Raw genomic sequence first — 18,549 nt, 5'->3', positions numbered from 1 at the left:
TTACCTTACTGGTAGCACTGAACATAGTGATGTTTAGCAGGGCTTCTACATGTTTGTTACTCACACTGCAACAAGTTTCTGCTGTTTTATGCTGAAACCTTTGTTTTGGCATGCTTCACTTAATGGCATACTGCCTGGGTACAGGCAGCTGGGGGATGGTATTTCTTTACATTTCAAGTGAAGTAGCACTTATCTGTGCACAAAGGGCAGTGCTGGTAGTATTGAACAGAGGAAAAAGAGAGGATTCATTTGTTAATTCTACAAGATTTTTCCTACAACCAAATAAATTACTCTTTGTGAATGAGTTCACAGCTCTGAGTACATGAGGTGCTACATTAGATAGCTACATATTATCCATTTTGCTTGATCAATAACACAGAACAGTGGGTGATCTGTTACGTGGTTTGTTTCTTTTGCTCAGGTCAGTGGCAAGAATTTTAACTATGTTTAATTAAAGCTGATTTAACAACAGCCAATTTTCCTCGTACCTTTTATCATTAGCAAAAATACCCCATTTGCTAAAAGAAGGTTATTGGTTGGGGGAAAAGCCAATATTCTTTAACCTATCTTCTGCCTTGAGGAGATCCCTTATGTAGAAACTTCACCCGTGCTGCTTAGCAGGCTTGAGTTCGTGACTTCTTGAATGTTGTGTAATTACAGAGGATCACTAATACCTTCAGCTGCATTACTGTAGTTACTTGTATATTAGGCAGTTTTCATTTGCAGACCCTGGTGTAGGGAACTGGAGCTTAAGAACGGGCTTGTAACAAGGCCTACGTTATGTGTAATGTATAAATTGTAGATATGTCCTTCCTATTCCACTCTGCTCATTGTGAGAATCCAGTGCAAAATAGCAAAAGCTCCACTCCTACTTGGGTGCAAGCTCAGGGAAAAATATATTAAAAAGTGTTCTGAATTTGCAAGTTTCACTCATATTAATGGGAGAATTAAGGAAAAAAAACCAAGTATTTTTGAAAATGCCAGGAGAAAGTAAAATTATAAAGGTATTTAAGATATTGGATTTAATAATTCTGTTAGAAGAAATGACCTGCTTTGAACCTCAGGATGGAATGTGTGCATGTATGCACATGGGCTAGAGAGATATAAAGCATATTTAATATCTTATTCCACAAACTTTACATTTTTTGCAAGGTTATTGCTCATCTGTTTCTTCTGATGGGCTGAGTTACCTCCGTACCACTGCACATCTATGATAACACAGTCTGCTGGGGCTAGTCTGTATAATTTTATCATACTGAGGCCAAAAAACCTATCCTGCCCTAACACATAAACATTTTATTTATAGGTCAGTAGGACAGGAGCCTTCCCATTCCTTATCTTTCATAACACTCTGCATAATGTGATATCAGGTAGTGGACAAAATGAAGCTAGTTTCAGTTCCGTGGATAACCTGTGGTATGACCGCTTAAATATAAAAGCAGAGCAGAGGTGAACAGTGGGACGCTGTAAGAGGGAAACAAGCTGTCCTGCTAACATCTCTGAAGCAGCTGTCTCTCTCTTGAGACAGAATAAGATACCACTTTGGTTACTGCTATTTCATCAGCCAGGAGTGTGCGGTACAAATTACCTGAAATATGCAGAGTGTCATACATCCTTATGAAAATCTAGGGTGTCCTTATAATGAGGCAAAGAAGAAGTATCAGGGTCTTGATTTCCACATTTCCACATGGCTTTTATTGACTTAATCTCAGCAACAAATGTAGTTGAACCAAATAGCCAGAAATTAATTTTAATTTTGCACCATGCTATCCTAACCTACTGGTTATGCTGTCAAAATATGTAGACTCATTTCCACTCTCATGGAGCACTGACAGCTGCAGACAGCTGGTATCAGAGAGAGGACCTTGGCCTGTAGTGGTCCTCACTACTGCCTCACAGAGAAAACCCAGGATTACCCCCTGTTGCCCCCAAACTGGGCTTCTGCTAAGGAGAGAGGTCAAGAAGATACCCTAACACCTCCTCTAATCCTTGTTGAAGCAAAATGAAAAGCCCTGTTGACCTCATTGATCTTTGACTCAGACACTCCTGCAGATAGTCCGTGGTAAAAGTCCAGAGACTGTTCAACTGGTTTTGCTAGCTGAACTGCTCTGCTGTTTCTTGAGCAGCACCTGCACACATGCCTGCATGAAAAAAAGTAGTCTGAGCCTCCCAGATGAACCACTTTATCATTCCTATCTTTGTCCCAGAAGCAACAGCTTAATCTTGGGGGATCGAAAACCTCACACAGGTTGTGCTCTCCTGTACTAGGCGTGGGATTATATCCTAGAAAGAAATAGAAAAAAGCAACCCAGAAGCAAGTAAAAATATAACTAAGAACCGACACATTCATTCTTGCTATGTTTCAACATGAAGTAGCATAGTTTTTGGTCTGGATAAGGCATCCATGTCAGAGTGTTAGCTAAATCATGTCCTTGCCTGCTTAAATAAAAGAAGAAGAAATATTAATCCTTTTTAAAATGTTTTTGACCTCGTTTATTTGGAAGATGGCATTAATATTGCCTGAATCAATTTTCTGTCTCCATGCATAGCCATTGCACACACTTTACAGAGATTCAGCATTAATATTTCCAGACGTTTTAACAGCCTGTCTCAGGACTTTAGAAATAACAGATAAAAGGAAAGTTTTCAAGGTTGTTTACTGTGTTGCAGGACTCAAGTCTTTTATGCCATGCATTTTTTATTTACCAGAAACATTCTTGACATTGACACAGAAAAAGTGATGACTGCGAACCATATTTTTGCACTCAGGTTTAGTGGATATACAGAGTTTGTAAATCATCATTGTGAGTTCAGCTGCAGATTTTCTCTCCTACCACTTTGCATCACTGATACTTTACTGGGATCTTTGTGAAAGTCCTCAGGCTCAGAGATAGCATCACATTTCTGGATAATCCTTTTCCTATAGTCTCAGATTATAAAGTCACCTCGGACTGTGGGGTCACACACTGGTTGAGCAGACAAGAGCATACCAGCAGCAGCAGCTGCTCTTGTAGTGTAAAAAAATTATTCCAGTAAAAGCCAGTTTATTCCAAAAAATGTCATTCAGTGGTGTACGTGATTAGCACCAATTCATGCTAAGTGAATGTGCATAAAGGCCCCAGAGGACATCCCTGAAGAAGATCCACCCAGCAAGCAGACAAGCCTGTGTAGGAGAGAGGGAAATTGCCTTTCATATACCTGCCAACATGGTATGTACTCCATGGAATAAAATATCCTGGGAAGTGAATAAACCACACAGTTTAATGTTATTGTTGTTGCAGCAAACAAGTTACTCTAAGCAATGTTAAGTTTCTCACTCAAAGTTTAAAAGTTTCTTTTTTAAAGGGATTAATCTATTAAATAATGAACAGACTAGTTTGCTGAGCTCTTATAAAATACTACAACATTTTAATTTGCACATTTTCTGCCTTTACAGTACCAAAAGTGCTAACCATTTTTGCTTGTATTTGTTCTTCAGTAGTTTATTACTCAACACTATGAAGTAGTAATTTCTTTTCAGACTACATTATTGAAAACAGTGAGGAACAAAAATAAAATTTTGAGAGGGTACCAAGAGAGGGTGTTCTGCACAGCAAAGGAACTACTGTTTCCTCACCTAAAATCTCATCAAATGTCACTTTTTAAGCCATTCACTAGCAGATCAGAGCCATGCACCCAACAGATCCATGAATTGCTCTGTGGCTGGGACAGGCAGAGATGAGGTGCACATAGAAAGCAAGGTAGCTCTGACAATCTGTTGCTAGACTGAGATCACTTTTCTACAGGAATCCAAACCGGACCAGTTATCTTCTGTCACACACAAATCAAGTCCTACAGCAGCTCTCGTTTGTGAGGCATTAGGAATTGCAGCATGGAGTCCAAAAAACTGCAGTTAAATATAAATACAGATATAACTACTGTGAGGTGTGTACAGCTCAGCAATGCAAAGTCTTAAAAACAAAGCTAGACAACACAGGCTTACCAGGACTTTGAGCCAAGTACCATCCTTAGGATAAGCACCCTTGCAGAAGGCAAGATGGCTGTGGTGTCCCAGGCAGTTACGGCTATATGTGAGTTTAAAGCCAGTTTCCATTCCCTGAATATGTTAAGACAAAGTTCAGTGCAATGACAAACTAAGCCTACAGTCCCAGAAATTCAGCAGTGTAGCACATACAACATAAACCACCACAACTTCATAGTTGTGTGTAACAGGGTACACTATTTGATTTCTAACAGATTAGCAGCTCCTACTGCTTGTTGTCCACTTGATGTTGTATTCTTGTGTGACCTAATCGGCTTTTGCAATAGCAACAACAGAGTTAGAGTCTGAGCTCCAGGGATCTGTTTTAATAAAACAGGATTACTATCTTTATGGACCTCAGTCAAAAGCTGAGGATTACAACTTCAGATATAAACAGCATGCACAGATGAACTGTTCAAAAGCAAATTTTCTGTTGGTGATTGCTTTTAGCAATGAAAAAAAGGAGAAGAAAATTACATGACATACGTGCCAAGCTATCTGCAAGCACAATGTTTCTCTCAGGCATTACCAGCCAAAGTTTGTACATGTTTCATTAAAAATTTAGAAAAAGCAATATAAATATTTTGTATACGAAACCACAGCTAATACTACAGAGTTTAACTGTTATTACACAGTCACTGCTAGGGGTAATCAGCTAGACTTTCCCCTCATGGATGAGAGCTCCAAGCAGGAGCCCGGCCCCCTGCTCAACACAGATGTGCTCTAAGGTAGAGCAGGCAGGACATGAGCCATCCCTTTCCCTATACCATTCTACCAATGATAAGCTTTTTTTACGTTACTTAGCTAAATTATGTATCCCCTTGTGTACAGGAAAAGAAAAGGAACTGATTCCCTGCTCAGACGCATTAAATCCAACTGAAAGCCATGGGAGTTCAGGGGCTGGGCTCAGCGTAGATTTTTGAAGTACCTCTTTGAGGTGTAAAAGGATGTTTAGCTTGAATGATGTGTTTATGGGATGAAAGGGGGTTCAGACAGATCCTGTGCAGTTCTCAACGTGCCTAAACTCATCAGCATCAGCCTTCTGGCCTGCATGCTCCTTGCACTGTCAGCTCTTCATACTGACCGCTGCGAGGGCAAATAGCATGCTTTCTGCTGACGTCTTGCAACACCCTGCTAAGGCTGGCGGTTTAGGGTTTCTCTCTGGATCTTTTCCCTGTAATTTGTCTTTGCTAACACAGATAAAGCAGAAAACTGCATCCAGAAATACAGCAGCTAGCGATCTGGGGATTCTCCATTTTGAGTCCTGAAAGTCAGTTGTCAGTGATCACAGATTGAGCATTTATGATCAAGAATTGCTTTGGAAAACTTGGGTTGCTCTTTTTTTCTCGCTTTATGATTCATGTTCAGTCCTGCCTTCCTTTGCTGATATAAAAAAAAAGAAAACCACAGATCACCATTAAAAGATCTGAAATGATCCTAAACAGACATGCTTTTCATAGCTTCACACTGTTAATATGCATTGTAGCAGACAAATTATAACAAGCATTCACTTGCCAGCATGTGCCAAACTAAGTAAACAAAAAATGTCCCCTGTCTTGATGTTAATTTCTTTCTTTATTTGCTGGCTAAAATCAGTTGTGCCCACATTAAGGCAAGACCAGAGACATGAATTTCTGTGATGCTCTCTGCTCAGAAGGACAACGAAGGTTTGTCTGAACATAGAGATCTGTGTCTGAGCAGGGCAAAGGGTCAGAAGGCAGAAAGTAGCTATTCTAAAACCATCTATTTATGTGTTCTTAATAAAAACCACAAACAAGATGGCCTTTTCTACCAGCATTGAAAAAATACATGGGAAAGAACTAATTTTTCCCTTGATGCTCATTAGATGCCGTTAGCGGTTCCTGCACTTACAGAAAAAGGTTTCTCCTCTGCATAAGGAGAAGTTGTGTGTGGAAAGCAGCGCTGAAGCCTGAGGTACTTCTTTCTGAATACTTTTGCCAGGAGCTCAATGGAGTTCACAAATGCCCCTTTAAACTATTCCAGCTTTGAAGAATCAGCAGGAGAATCTTGAGATTACAAAACAAAGTATTTACAGCTACTGGAGCGAATACTTCTGAATAAGTGATTGGAAGCACATGACCACATGGAAATTAAATGGCATTAAAAAATGTTTTATATAACTGTCCTTCTTGTCATCTTTTCAGACCTCCAGTATTGTTTCAGAGAAATAGTCCTGCATAATAATGCATCACAGAACCTGTTCTCATAGATCTGAAATTTCTTAGCTTACTCTTCACCTAAACAAAATATTCCGTTAAATAAAATAGAATAATATTCTCAGTGGCATGTGGTGTTTTCAGCCACTTGGAAGAGTAAACTGAGCACCCCTGCCTGTTTCTGCTTCCTTTGACTCCTGCTTCCTTTCCCACGTGCTTTATTTCTGTAACTGTTTGACCCATGCCTGGGCCTGGCAGGTTCCACCTTCCTTCCCTAGCTCTAACAGCGCCATGGCACTGCGCAGCTAACGAGCCACCAAAATATGCTCTGCCACCTTCATTGGGAAGCCATGGCTGAAACTTTGCTGCTTTATGGGAAATGATTCCATGTGGGTGTCAGAGAGGCACTGGACCCTCTCCACACAACGGCACGCTGCTGGTCTTATCTAATCTCTTTCTGCCTTTTCTTTTATTCTCTACTTTTTCTTTCTTTTTTTTTTTTTTTCTGAACTACTGGATTATTAGTTAGTTTTACTGTTTGCTACAGAATCTGTGTGTCTTAAGATCTGGGGTTTTTTTAACTGACATATTCCAAGGAAAGAAATGGTTATTTCAGTCAAGAAATGAGCTAGACTAAAAGAAAAATGTTCCTTTTGATTCACATACCTCAAGTCCCTAAATCCAGACTTCATTCCTGTAAAGCATTTTTTCAAGAGGAAATAAATCAAAAATATGGTAGCTCTTAAATTTTTTCTCAGTTTGATTGCTGCTTAGATGATGTGTGAAGTAAGTATGTAAAAATACAATAATCCTACACTTAGAGGAATTGCTCTACTTTGAAGCTATATCCAGTTGGCATCTGTTTTGATGTCATTGATGTCACAGCAGAATATCAGCTATGTTTCTCTTTTCCCTTCTCCCACTCATTGACCAAACCAGTGTGACGTTCAGTGCTTCCTACCCTACTCTGAATAAATTTTCACTATTATATACAATTGCTGAAGGTTTGTGGTGAATATTAAATTGTAGAACATAAAATGAATATTAAATATTGAATGGTGAGTATTAAACGGGTGAATATTAGTTCAAGAATGATGCAGGAAGAAATGTCTTGTTGGTGATAACTGGTGGTAACAATATGGCAAAAATCACAAACTGTAATGATGCCTATGCATGTGAAAACACATTACTAAAAAGGTCTTCTGAAAAGACAAAGCCTTTTTGTGGTATTTTGTGATTTTAAACATGCATGGGCCATGATACCAACTACTCTGAGACATACCGTAGTTTACAAGCTCTGCTCTATGTCATCCAACAAGCTGTTTAAGGAGAACACACTGATTTTTCTCTGAGTTTACTTACTGGGGCAGAATGCCTACTGATTGGACCCTGGTGGTAGCCACGTGTTAGTAGCTTCTGTTATGACATTCTACAAATAATTTTGATTTGTGAAATCCTACATATTTCTGACAGAGATGCCGATGCACACAGCTGTGTTCCTATCAGAATCATTTGCACACCTGCCACAGCATATGGGAATTTGCTTTTCTTGCCTTTTAAAGGTGTCCTAAGTAATAGTCCACAGAACTCCAGGATATCCAGAGACTAGGATGAAAAATTCCTATTCTAGAATATATGCTTTTGTGCATTCCCTCCTGAATTAGATGTACTCTTCAAATGCAGGGTATGATGTTTTCAAGTCTGAAATAGAAATTAACACCTAAAATGGGGACGACCCTTAAGGCCGAAATGGCAATAAAGCCCACCAAGTTGATCAGAAAGTAAGAGCTTATAACCTTCCACATACAGAACGAATGCCTGGCTCTGATGAGTTGCAGGATTCACAGCAAAAGTTGAATTTATCTAGCCTAATTATGTCAAGATTAAGAAGAAAATGCTGTGGACTGAGATATGTAGGCTTCCCAGAAACCTGGAGAGGTTTGTAGTTGATCGGAAACTCTCTGTTTGAAACTCAAACTATGCTTCTTGCTTTTTACCTGTGGGACTCTGACTCACTTTTATAGAGTAACCAGGGTCAGCATGAGACACCGTGTTAACATTAACAACGGCTAGTTAATATGAGATTGGGAAATCTTTATAGCCATCCTCTGTAACTCCCTGAAAAGTGTCTGTCTATGCAAAATCCATGGCAAAAGAAGGTCCTACACAGAAGTTTGTAACTACCTTTGGATTAGACCTTGTCAGCAGAAAAGCAAATAAGAAGGATATTCCCTCTGAAAATTGCAGTTGATTACTAGCTCATTTGTAATTGTCATGTCAGCTAATTATTGTTGCAACTAAGATGAGGATAAGAAAAGAAGTACTCACTTTTGCAATAATAACATACTGCTAAGACAATTTTACAGGTGGATTTTTGATAAAGAAGGAAGGGATGCCATGGTGTGCTTCTTTTAAGACCTCAGTGAATGAGAAACAGTGTTTGTCCCTCTCAAAAATAATTTCTAGTTTTGGTGGTCTGTGAGGAGCTAGTGAAGAGCAATTTAAGACATACTTGATGATACCATAGTTCTTGTTTAATAATATACAAGCACTTTTTTAAAGGCAGAAATGTTTAACTAAGCACATGAAACCAAGTAACGTTTCTGAAATGAAACACAAGCATGAATCCATTTTGGCAGATTCCTAGATAAGCACCCATGTCTGCACAAATCTGTTATTAACCATTGCAGTTTCTTAAAAGGTAAATTGCTGATCTCACTTCACAACATTGCAAAGAAATGAATGCACTAAAAGGAATAAATGCTAGCAGGGAAGCACTGGCTCTGAACATCTTGCCAGTCTTCCCCCCCCCCCCCCCAAAAAAAAGGTGTTATAAAATGGAAAAAGGTGTTATAAAATGATCTGACGATGCAGTGCCCAAACAGCCAAACAACTTCTGAAATGCCCAGTAAGTTCTTTTATCTTCACTGTATTTTAATATTGGAACTTAAAAAAAAAAAAAAAAAAGTCTTTAAGGGTCTCTAAAGCTATGGCACAGCTAATTCAGTTCATCAGTCATTATTGAGCCATATCGTGGTCAGTGAGCATAAGCATCAAAACAGAAATGAAGGCGTCTGCATTGTGGAGAGGAAGCAAAAAACCCCTCAGAGAGCTGATAGCATCAGTTAAGTAGAGGAGTAAGTTCCTGAGTGGAAGCTGAAATCAGATATAATTCTAACAATATCCACCAGGAAATCACAAAAATCTGCAGGAATCATTAGTTCCCAAGATGTAGATGTTTCTCTGAATCTCAAAAGTTAACGTACATGGTGTTTGTTTTCTGCAAGTTCAACAAGGAATATGACAAAGATCCTGGTGTTCTTGTGTCCAAACTTATTCATGTTTCTTTATAAGTTGCTACCTGATGAGCCATTTATATAACTGTGTCCCAAGTTGTTTCCTCTGCTGTCTCTGCATCAACAATGTCTAATCTGACTTTGTTTCCTATGATTCTTATCCAGTGCTGCACTGAAATGTCAACATCCAGTCCAAAATTAAAAGAAAAAAACAAAACAAAACAAAACAAACCAACCACCAAACAAACCTATGATACCTTTTATGAATTGTTCTAATGTCAATAGTTGTGAATATAGATCTGGCTATGAGGGCTCCCTTTCTGAGACTTTTTATTCTCTGTTGTTCACTACATCAATTTTTTGGTCATTAGTATAGCTATGGATTTTCCTACTTATCCAGCTTTTCCATTGTTTTTCTCCCTGCCACCTAGACTGCCAAGTACTCTTTCTGTTGATCCTCCCTACTGCCTCTTTATTTACTTACATGCCAACCAGGACATATTGTGCTACTAAAGAAGTAATTTGGAGATCTTGAATGAATGACCCTACCACTTCAAGCATCTCAGAATTTCCAATGTACTCAGAATCATCACCATCTTACAAGATCAGGCAGAAGCTGTCAGAAGCCAATATCTGGTGTTTGTACCACCATTGCTGTTCCACATAATCCTAAATTGTCTACTATCTAAATGAATTTCTTGTGCATTTCATGCAGTGGTGTTATACCAAGAAATTGTTGGTACAATCATTATAGGTCCTCCCAATCCTGTGCATGATTTTTGCTCACATGAACTAGCATAGAAGTAGTATGACAATGCGCTCTGGTGATGCAATACACATAATGGTAGCTATGGTTCTACACAAAGACATTATTTCTATTTACTTTTTCACTGGTAAGTGAGTGGTAAATCTGGGAGGGGAGACTCCACTAAGACTAAACTTAGGAGTTTTACATGTGGTAATGAGTCACTCTATAATCGGTACAATTAGGACTAGCTGCTTAGAAACAGTGCTTTCCACCACATAAATCTCAGCCAGTATTCATTGCAGGACAAATGCATGCTAAACTAAGGATTATATTAGGAATCTGCACACCAGCTTGAGAGCTGCATTTAATTTGCACAGTAGGGAAAAAGGTGCAGGAGTGTCTGCCTCAAGAATGTGATGTGGTTGGGGAAAGGATGCTGAATTTAGCCAGGTAAGTTAACCAGTTGGTCTCCTTAAACATTCATGGTAAACAATGGAAAGATTCCTCCACAAGGTGATGCAAGGGATGTAAATTAAGCTCCTGATGTAGGTCTCATTTAGAAGAGCTCGTAGCCCTTCACTGGCTCTTTGGGGAGTCTATTTGACTAGTTTACCTAGCCAAAGTTGGAGGGCATTAGTATGTCTCCTCATCTCAGCTGCCTTCTCCCCTCCCTCCATTGTTAGTAGCTGCCATTGACGGTGTTCAAGCTTCAGGCATCATCCAGCATTTCCTTAAAAGCCCAAAACTGCTGACGGCACTGCATTTTCCTGTAAAGCTCTGTTTGCCCTTTGAGCTCTGTTTTGGCTGTTGATAGACGTGTTTTCAAATCAGTTCCTAGTCAAAAGACAGATCTTTTCCAAGACCACAAAGTATAGAAACTCTTCTGAGGTCTTGGGCTGAATTTCCATTTTCTAATATCAACCACCTTCTGGAACAATATGATCCATACTTTTTCACAGAAACATTGGTACTTCCTGAATGGATTTTTATTTCCTCTAACAAAAATTGTTTATTTGTTGTTATAAAACTTAGGTGTTCTCATCACACCTCACTGATGGCATATGCATTATTCACAGAGATCACTGATCCATAAGTGACCATGGGTGTAATGACCCCAACTGCCTGCACATCAATGTGCTCAAACACACTAAGACAGGATTTGCATCCAAATGGGTGTTTGGAAGAATACATTACAGGCCATAATGAAGCGATATTGTTGTGTAACCACAGTTAACGTGCTTTTGTAATTAGTTTTGAAATTGTATTTGAACAATTCAGAATCAATTAGGTGGAAGAATTTAAAACTTCTAGGAAGGTGCAATTCTGCTGTCTAATTTAATGTCTCTGAAGAAAAGGTGAAGCACTAGTCAGTCACTTCTGCCAGAGCTTTGCACAAGGCATTGCTTTTTAGGTTTTGGACAGACTTCTATATCGCTCTTTTTACATGAAAGCACTAATTTTAATATAAATCCAAGGTTATAATTTCATAAGATCATCTAATTTTTTATTTAAATTTGGAATTAGGAAAAGTATTACAAAGTTGGCTTTTCCTGCATTTATTAAGGTAATACTTCTGAATGTCAGTTCTGAAACTCTACCCTCTGAAAGCCTTTCCACATGGTAATTATCCTGATACTAAAATTTTTTGCAAGGCTTCAGCTGTGGTGGTAAACCCACCAATCATGTAGGCATATGCTACTTTTATGCATCTGATTTGTCCTTTGCATTCAGTAGAGATGCTTTTGTAGCTAAAGTTGCACCTGTGCATAATATGGATGAGGGTATATGTCAGTGAATAGTAGACACATCCTACATTTGAAAGTTAAAAACCTGAGCGGTAGAGAGTTTCTTACCCTGTTACCTTCTATGAAATGTCTGACGAGCAGAAATGGAAATTTCCTAGAGAAAGGGTGTCCCTTCTGCTTCATGAAAGCAAGAATTGCAAACAGGTCCTAGATCTGTTACATTTAATGCAGCTGAACTGCAACAATAATATCCAGTGAAAAGCGACTCAGACCTATCCCCCCACCATTTTTACTTGAAGTTGCATTATGAAATCCACTAAAATGAATTTAAGCAAACTGATTTTAGATTTGTACTACCCTGTGCTCAACAGTGAAACTTGTTTCCACATAAAATTTGTTGTGTCCTTTCAAAGTTTATTGTTACTTAATTGTACTTTTATTAAAAAAAATTGTCATAAGATTTATCAGATCATCAACAGTTTTCACAGAAATAGTAATAAACTTCATGAGCAACTGGCTTGTGACACTACTGGAGATCACATAGGGATTAAGGAAAGCAGGAATTACATTTGACATCAGTCCTGTAAAGCACCTAGGTAAATGAAAACTGCCATTGTCATCAACAGAGCTGTAGATATTGCTAAAGAAGGCAAGATTTACACACTTACATAGATCATAGTCCAAGATCTTATTAATTTATACTGGACATAAGGATTGCATGAACATTTCTAACTTTCTTAAGTTTGGATATTACCATATAAATGACTACATTTCAGCAGTCTAAGGAAGCGAAGTATACCAATATGAGTGATAAGGCTGGCTGGAGGCTGCAAGGCTAAGTACAAACTAAGTACAGTCTGCCCTCTTGTAAAGGTGATTCACTGTCTCCAATATGAGCATGGGCTGTTGGTACCCGCAGTATTGCTCAGCTGTGTTGCTTCCTGCAATTTCTTGAGCTATCTGCATAGACTCTGTGTGTGTGTGTATGCTTGCATTTTTATCACAAATATTGGGCTACATTAATTCATCCAGCTTTAAGGAAAAAAAAATTATATTCTTTGGTGGGGTCTAAAATGAAATTAATTTAGTTGCTGGAACAGTACTTAAAGGATGCTTTTCTATGGGCTTGTTTAATGAACAGCTGCTTCCTATCAAGGGAAGGGTAGATCCCCTTTTTACATTTCACAAAGGAAATTTAAGATTAATTAAAGCAATTAATCTACATGGCAATAGTAGCTTTTGGAATTTTCCACATCCCTACAGGTTTGCAAGTCAGGTTTCAGGCTCCCAAACATATGTTCTCTCTCCTTTCCTTGTCAATTTGTTTCAAAGTGAAAGCTGAGTGAATTCTTATTGCTAACTCTGCAAACAGAAGGGTACACAAAAGAATAAATTGGGCAAAGCATATTAATAGACATGGTCTCGCATAAAATGAGAATATCTTAATCTCAGGGTTATATTTAAGTCAGACTGGTGATTTAAAGTTATGAAAGAAGTAATAATTTAGTGCCCGTGGAGTTGAACTGATGTTTCCTTCCATTTGAACACCTCAGCCAAGTCCTTGTGAAAAGCAAAGTCTTGCTACCTTTGGAGCTGACTAAAAAGGCCTTAAGGCTTGCATCTGCTTAATAATGATTTGCTCGTTAGAAATAAAGTTATTTTTAATAATACATCTTCAAGAAGTATGAAAGACTAATACATTTGGGTTTTTAGTTTTTTCTTGGGATTTTTTGTTTGTTTGTGTTTTTTTAATTGCCCCAATACAGCTGATTGGAACAGTTGTTGCTGTGATAGTTATATATTTTTTTCTGTGTATTTACACTACACTTGATTTCCTGCATTTTGTCACTCTTAACTCCTACTGGTAGTTTGCTTCGAAAGCTTCCTGTGTGTCTGTTTTAAAAGGGCTATGCCAAATGGAAAGGATTACCTTTAGTAAAGCAGGGAAAGCAACACCATCTCCTTCAAGAATGAAGAACTTTCTGGCAGGTCATGCTTTAGTCGAGTAGAAGTTGAGCTTGGTGTAGTGCCTGCTGAGTAAAGAAGTCTGTGGATTGTGTTACGCTATTACAGTATCTAATGATCCTTTCCAGCTTTAAAAAGATACACAACCATGTAATGCTCCTTCCCTTGAAAGAAGTGTGAATTTTAAGTGCTGTTTGCATGATCACAAGGTGCAACTTTCATGTGAATAAGATCCTGTGTTCAAAGATCCCCAGGCCTTGTGGAAGATCATACATCAATATCAGCCGCATAATCTCCTCAGATATTTGAAACATCAAATGTGCTAATTTACATTAATATTGATGAAACTAAAATTAAATAGATTTAGATTTAAATAGATTTAACAGGTGCCATTTGGACAGGTTGGAATGGATTAGAGGGGAGACTTTAGAGACAGGACCCCAGGAGGTCCTATCCAAGCTTCAGGCCACAGCTAGGCCAAGGGTATTACCAAACCCTAGCTGCAGGCCATGGAGAGACAATAGGTATCATTATAAGCCCTTCACTGCAGCTTTCTACTCTTTCAGGGGTGTTAGGGTGTGGGTGGGAAGAGGGGAACTGCACAGCAATCACATTATGTGACCCTGTGCTCAAAGGCATCACCACTCAGTGTTTAATCAGAAAAATTACAGTTCATCATTCTCCTTGTAAAATGCCATTTGCATCCCTGTAGACTAAGAGCTTGAGCAGTGGGGCTGGCTCCATCTCCTGGGCCGGCCTCAGCAGCTCTTTGGGAGCTAGTGACTGTCCTGGGGAAACACCGAAGACGGCCAGTGCTGGATGGAGAATAGCTGCAAATCTAACTGTCCTTTACAGGACCTTGCTAAAGGATGGGAATTCTTTAGAGAGATCATCTTGTTCCTCTGGGCTCAGCAGTACCAGCCCCTCCTCTCACTGCCACCAGAAAAGAGTGAGAAGCTGTCAAAACTTTGCTTTGACTAGAATAGCAAACATCTTTTATCTGAAGTGCATTCTGACTCCAAAGTGATGCTGTCCTTGGGGCCTCAGATACATGATTAAATTTGAGACGTATACTTAAAGATCCACTAATATATTTTTTTTTAAAAAAGGCAAACAACTTTCTGTATTTGTTTCACAAGGAGAAGAAAGCCCAGGCTCTCCATGGGAAGGAGGCAGTTCTTAGCAGTCCACCATTTACGCAATTCCCTGGACAAAAAACTAAACTGGAAGGGGGGCAGGGAGACTGCTCCCCATTTCAAAGGATTTTGTATTTCCTCATCTCCTTCTTTCCTCTCTATTGTTCTGCCTGATTTTTGCTGTTCTGTGTAATGGCATTTCCTAAGGTCAATCTATTGTTATTACAGAGTGTGATAGAGATAGCAGGCTGAGTCACAAAACTATTTGCCAGCTCCACACCTTTCAGCATTCTGCTTCAGAGAGTGGAGGTAAAATACCTGTTCATGATTACTACTGCCTCCTAAAGAAAAACTGCCTTTTAAAAGAAAATAACTAAGAAAATGAGCTCTAAAATGAAAACGACTTCTTGATGCATTTTCTTAGGGTTTTCATAAGCCTGTAATGAAATTGAAGGTGTCCAGGGCCAGAAGCATTCACAAATAATACCTTAGTAACACATGCACATAAATCTAAGTGAGAAAAACAGGAAGGAATTAAACAAAGAAGCACATTTTAAACCCCTTAACTGGAGAAGAAAAACTCTACATAAAGCCTACTGTGTGTGAATCACATCTAATGTGAGCCATTATGTAGGACACTAACCTTAATTTTCTTTGCAGCAATCTTGAATTTCAAATTATTTTGCATTTGCCTTAAACAATTTATAACTATATAAAGCAGTTGTATTACTGTCTAAATGCTCAGAATGGGCATCCTGAGGTGGTGAGGTACTTGTCAATGCAAAATTTTTCTACTTGGCTGACATTAAGAAACTCTCATAACCAAAGTATGTTACACTTCTGATATGGGACAGTACTGCAGAGCTGCTACTGAATGAACTAAAGCTCCAGCTGGATAATAAGCATGTGTTTATTCCTGCCACCTTAGCTTACAAAGAAAATTTTGATAACTAAATCCAAACAGAGTTTTATATTTTCCCTTTCTTTCTTTCTTTCTTTCTTTCTTTCTTTCTTTCTTCTTTCTTTCTTTCTTTCTTTCTTTCTTTCTTTCTTTCTTTCTTTCGTTGCCTCCCTCCCTCCCTCCCTCCCTCACTTGAGGTCATGACTAAACATCTTTCCTGCTCCCTGACATATTATAGGTACCAGGGATGTAGCTTTCAGGGCTCTCCATGCTTTGATATTTTAGGTGAGATTTGTCAGCACTCAGAGTGTTTCATACCCATCCCACGGCCCCCCCCCCCCGCCCCCCCCCCCCCCCCCCCCCCCGCCTTTGCTGGACAGGAAAACAGCAGGGATGACTCTGCATACAAAGCAACTGTTTTCAAACTGGATGAATTCTGGTGTCACGAGAGGAAAAATATTGACCTAACATTTCAGTCTGCAGCTGTCATCTTGAGACTTTGGTAAATCTGAGACAAAATCTTTTAAAATATGTAGGTTCAAACTACCTGCGTTGCTATTTCTATAAAAATAATTATTATATTAACTAATGATTTGCCCAAAAGGTCTTTTTGGCCCATCTTGGGTGACTTATCACTGTATGTATCTGTAAGTTTCACAGAATAATTTCCACCTTGAGACAAATATCTTGGAACTGAGCTATAGCTTCCAACTGTAATAAATATACAGGCTTCTCCAGCCTACAGGAAACTCACCATGAGCCTTGGGAGTCTCTCCCAGGTGTTAATTAACTTAAGTACAGTGCATTTCCATTTCTGACATTTATTATCTTCATTAACCTGGACCAGTGAATTTTGCCATGTTGGTTGAAACAACAGTCAAGGAGTTTTCTTTCTAAACATGAAGTGTGGAACTCACCCACCCTTTCCTGATCTTTGTTCTCTAAAAGTTGGACTTCTAACTTAAATGAATTGTATAACCTCCTTTTCTACCTTGTGAAAAGACACAAAATTCATTTGATCAGCCTTAGACACCTAAACTAGGGCTGGATAAAGAGAAGGAGGCTGTTGCAGGTCTCCCTTCATTAACTATGGAGAAAACATGGACATCTGAATTGGGGGCCACCTTTTCAGTCACTAAAATTACATGAGATAAATGGCCAAAGTGGTAACGAGTCAGAGTCATCTCCTTCTCTTTGAAAAGCTGTAGCATCTGAATTTCCTTATTTTCATACTATGAGCCATACCTAGTTCTTGTGGGTTTTGTCTGAACTGCCTTTTGCCCTTGAAGCCCCCTATGAAAAAGAACTTCTCAAGCAACTGCAGGTTTGGGTTTTTTTTCCTACAGGGAAACCTTTCCTCTCCACTAGCAACCTCTTCTTTTCCTGAAACTTTCAAGGGTATTCATTTTTAAGAGACAGCCGCTCTTCTGACATACTAGGTTGCAACTGGCCAATGAATTAATAGTCCTTGGTTAGACACGTAAGTGCATGGACATGCACAGCCACATGCACACGGACCCCTGCAGCCCTTCCCTGCACGCTTGATTTCCCCATCTGGCAATTTAAATGAAGATTGCAAGCAAATATTTGGGGGTAAAAATAAGCATATGTTCTTGCTTTCACTGAGAAACATGAAATGACTGTCTGTTAGTGGAAAAGCTCTGTATTTTCCAGAGATTGAAAGCTGAGTCATAAGTTATGCCGATTTAGACAGAAATGTCCAGTGAGGTGTCCTCAACAATTCTCTCTGATTTATTTCCTTTCATATTAATTACTTCAGTGACTTCTGTCTACCATACCCATCTCATTGCTGTTAATGACCCCTATAGACTACAGGCTCTCAATGACACTAAGTTTGTATGAAGTTGTCCTGAAGAAATCTATTCTGATGACAGTGGAAGTTCTGCCCTGAGCCACAGAAGATTAGGAAGAATAATTCTGTTTTTTCTGGATAGAATACACTTTCCGCAACAGGAAAATAAATTCAGTGTATGTCCTTCCATGTGTAGCTCAAAAATAGCTTGGTGCAATACCTTAAGTTATATTTCACCAGCTAAGCAATACTTGGATGGAGGACTTCTCAGGATGTGGTGGGGGTAACCACACAGTGGCATCTCACTTCAGTTAGGAACAAAGCATGAGCATTTACTTACTGAATATACTATGATAGTCTTGAAACTTGAGTATGTTAAAAATCCCATTGTTCTTTATATAAGAATAGTCTTTTAAAACACAGTGATGAAATTTTACCTTGAGAAATTAAACTTCCTATAGAATTTCTAGCTGATGAAAGAATCTTTAATGTCCTGTCCTAAACCATCATATATTGTTGGATGTTAAAAAAAAGTTGCTGGGTTCATTCTCTGTAAGCAGCTGCATTTCAGTGGTGATGTATTATATGTGTGAGTGTGAGTAAAACATTTGAGAATTCTTGTGTTACTTGCTAGGTTTTTGTTGTGTAGCAACACTGGTTTGTGGCAGCTGTGAAGCTTCTGGGTTTTGTTAATAAAAGAACACACAGCAAGAATGGAAAGGCTTGATGAAAGAAGTAAAATAAAAC

At 38.8% G+C, this 18,549-nt stretch overlaps 1 long non-coding RNA gene across 1 annotated transcript in view; it reads right to left on the bottom strand.

Annotated features, from left to right (window-relative positions):
* Positions 1 to 3,254, bottom strand: part of LOC129735487 (uncharacterized) — a 43,763-nt gene extending 40,509 nt beyond the window's left edge. The window contains exon 1 of the long non-coding RNA XR_008731183.1: positions 5 to 3,254. This is a non-coding gene — a long non-coding RNA (uncharacterized LOC129735487). The remainder of the gene's footprint in view (positions 1 to 4) is intronic.
* Between the last annotated feature and the right edge of the window lie 15,295 nt (positions 3,255 to 18,549).

This window comes from Falco cherrug, chromosome 3 (genome assembly GCF_023634085.1).
Source record: "Falco cherrug isolate bFalChe1 chromosome 3, bFalChe1.pri, whole genome shotgun sequence".
In the NCBI taxonomy this organism is placed as follows: domain Eukaryota; kingdom Metazoa; phylum Chordata; class Aves; order Falconiformes; family Falconidae; genus Falco; species Falco cherrug.
This window is presented reverse-complemented; position numbering and strand designations above follow the sequence as displayed.